Source organism: Ixodes scapularis, unplaced genomic scaffold, assembly GCF_016920785.2.
Source record: "Ixodes scapularis isolate PalLabHiFi unplaced genomic scaffold, ASM1692078v2 PGA_scaffold12__126_contigs__length_90152505, whole genome shotgun sequence".
Classification (NCBI taxonomy): domain Eukaryota; kingdom Metazoa; phylum Arthropoda; class Arachnida; order Ixodida; family Ixodidae; genus Ixodes; species Ixodes scapularis.
Genome location: NW_024609838.1, coordinates 84354983 through 84358589, shown reverse-complemented (window position 1 = coordinate 84358589; position 3607 = coordinate 84354983). Strand labels below are relative to the sequence as shown.

At 41.6% G+C, this 3607-nt stretch overlaps 1 pseudogene; it reads right to left on the bottom strand.

Moving 5' to 3' along the window:
- Positions 1-437: 437 nt before the first annotated feature.
- Positions 438-3079, bottom strand: LOC120836939 (annotated as a pseudogene).
- Positions 3080-3607: the final 528 nt, after the last annotated feature.

Genomic DNA, 3607 nt, shown 5'->3' with positions numbered 1-3607 from the left:
TGCTTATGGTTTTTATTCAAAGTCCACTTCTCACAGTGAAATTGTACAAACAGAAAGAGCTAGAAAGCTAATCTCAATTGCAATAGTTTCGAAATCTCAGAACTGGGCACCCAGACTTGATACACAGCATCTCGACTAAGTGATGTTCACCCTTTTCGTTTCCATCGTTCACCAGCAGAAATTAAATTCTGCTATTCAGATATCCACCAAAACATCTCATGGCACCTTCGAAATAAGTATAATGGATTTTAAGATTCACCCTGTGCATTAAGACTGTTTACACTTTAGGTATAAATGACTATTGTCATGACAAAAGTATTATAGGTATCATACCTAAGGATTTGTATATCCAAGAACCAAACTGCAGCCTTACAGACAGGTAGCATTTGTAAACAAATGGTTTGCTCTTGGTTTTAAAATGCCATAAAGAGCCATTTTTAGTGGATATCAGGAAATATATTTTTGCAGCTTACAAAATAATATCTATTTTGGCACCTTTAGTGAGGGCTTTGCACTTGGTGGAAAAGATGTGCTTTTCTCCCAGGGACAGGTAAGAGTCTCGCAGCGTTAGGGCAGAAAATTCCTTTTTTTTCTCCCGCTCCTCTACATAGTGCTTTCTTGTCAACACCGTTGAGCAGGTCCTGTGCCTCTGTCTGTGTGTAGATAGCACCCTTTTTTACAAGTTTATGTCCTGCATAAACTTCAAACCGTGTCACGTCCTGGCAGGTGCTGCTTGCATGGAACATCACAGTTTTCTCTGTCCTTGTTGGTGGAGTCTGGGTGGGGTCATAGATGGTGAACGCATATGCGATTGTTGTTGGTGCACTCTTAAAGTGTTGTTGTGTCCAGTGCTTGGACGGACATTGGACGTCTTTTACAAAGTCTTCCAATTGAGGTGGCCCTGGCTCGGCATTTCGTTCAAGGTTCTCCATGCTGCTGTTGCTGCTGCTGTCAATTCTGAGGAGATTTTCCACATCTGAGCCAATTTGCAGCACAAACGGTGCCCTTGGAGTTTCGAACATGGAAGGAACTGCATCCTTCTTGAGGGAGATCCTTCCACGTGGTGTGAGGACTTTCCCATCGTTGATCACATGCACATAGTTCCGCTGGATCTCTCTGAAATATGATAAATAAAACTGTCTGTATGTGTGTTTTAATCAATCTTGTACTTGACTTTATTACTCGAGTTACTCTATCTTAGAAACCTTTGGGGTAATTTGATATATCTTACAAATACTTTCATAAATCAGTGTTTAGTACTCTAACAAATATATTTTTTTCACATAACTTGTGCTTGCTTCTTAAGTTACTGACAATTTGCTTCCACTTTTTTGTTCGATGCGTGGGAAGGTCAGAAAAAAGACGGACTTTAATTATATTAGCTAAGCATGCTGTGATTGCCAACATTTAGTGCCAAAATATTCTGTAACACACTCGTGCTCATGTGGAAAAGTGCAACCCACAGGTGTAGGTAACGCTGCCTTCTGGTAAGCAAATGCAGATTCCTGGCAGGCCTTGATACATAAAAAAAATATATTCTGGTTGTTTATTCATAGATGTAAGAGAAAGCCTTTCAGATTATGGGGCAGGAGGTCCTGTAAGTGATTACTGTGATTTCAAAGGTTAAAAAACATTAAAAAATAGTGAGTAACATCTTTTGTTATTCTAGGTAGATATTTAGAAAGAGGGGGAGGTGAGAAAACACATTTCCGGCCCTGACTGATGTAGGTTTCAGTTGTTTTGTGGTTAGTTGTTTGACTAAATATACAAGACAAATTGTAAATTGACAATCCATCTGAAGTTACGACTTGCTTTTTTTTTTGTACTCTATTCAAATATTTTTTAGAGTGGAGTGTTCAGTACATTACTATGTTCATATTTTAGCTGTAGTCAGTGAAATAGCTGAATTTTTTAATAAATATGATGCTAGTGTGAGTTTTATTGTGCAGATTATTGCAGCAGGGTAATTTTTGTGGTGCCGCACATTTCAATTTGACAGTTTCTTGCTGCTTATATAATATATTCTAACTTTACCAGCTTAACCTTACACATGTCTGCGTTCACATATATAAGCATGCATACGTACATTACAGAAAACTGCACCATGTATAAAGCTACCGATATTAAAGAGGCACTGACACATCAAAATCATATTTTTTTTTATTATTCGAAACGATTGAAAACGATGCCGGGACATTACCCTCAAAATTTGCAATTTGGGAATTCAGTATTTGTGAAGTAAAAAAACAATTTCCAAATGCCGAATTCGAAGTTCCCGCGCGATCGGCGCCGGTGCCTTGACGTCAAAAATTGCGGAGACCTGAGAGTCTACTTTCTTTCACCACTCCCTGCTGTTGCCATGGCGACCCAAAGCGAGGAGGAAAGGAGTGAGTGGCGGCGTTGCGGCGGACCGGTTTTGAGCGGTGTCGCCTGTTTTCCGTTGGAGGATACAAATCCAGGAGACGGCACCACAACGAACTCCCGATTTTTGGTATTTCAAAAAGAAGGGCCGTAGTGCGTTCGCAATTGCGTTAAAAAACATGTTTTAGGATTGCCGTAATTAAATGTTATAGAGATGTCGCCTACAAAGCTTCTAAATTTCCTGATTTTTGACGTCACCGGTCAAAAGAAGCGAGGAGGCGAGAGGCGGGAAAATCAAACGCCAAAAATAAAAAGGCGCGCGCACGCGCGGGAAAATTTTTTTTCGCGATGCGGTTTTTTTTTGCGTGTCTATGACTGCAACTTGCATCGTTTTAGACAATAAAAATAAATACGACCTTTGGGGTGTCAGTGCCCCTTTAAGGGGGTATTCTAAGCCCAGAAAACAACTGGCTCTAAGGATTTAATGTGTAATAAAATGTTTGATGAAGTTTTCCACCTACCTCTCGTCGAAATGCTTCTCACAGATCAGGGCACTTTTCGGGAGTTGTCTTCCAGTACTCTTCTCCACTGCCTGCTGCCAGCGTTTAAAGCTTTCTGAGTCCTTAGGGGCTGAGAATAGGACTATGCCTGTGTGACGGCTAGTGCATTTACAAATAAAACAGTGTCGAACACGCTTCTTGCGCCTTCCGCCCTCCATCACGAAAGTGCGGTCTGGGAGCAGACGCTGAAAATTACGCGCGCTCAATGCGCGCCAAAAAGTGAACAAACATCACTGAAAATAAAGTTGATAGCTATTTATTTATTTTATTGTAAACAACCATGCAATGTTATAAAGTCGTTCTACATCTCAAAAGATGTTGTTTAAGTTTATTTCGTTTCGCTGTGTCATACGTGTGTATTTTATTCACAACGCGAATAGCAGACGACGTTTTTGCTCGGGCGCCAAGACAGCGGCACTCGCGGCACCCGTCGGAGATAAACAGCTGATACGCCGAACCTCGTTGCGCCGAACAGACCTTTGCTTTGAAACGCCTCCTTTGCTGGAACATCGCCAGGATCGCGACCGGCGACAGCATGACACTTCTATGACGTCATCAGGCGGAAATCGAGGGACCACTTTTTTGGGCGCTGTAAACACACCAGTCGGAGACGTGTCCCAGGCACCATAATAAAGCTAGAAGCGTCCCTACAACAACAACAACGAGCGCACGCCACACAACGCAAT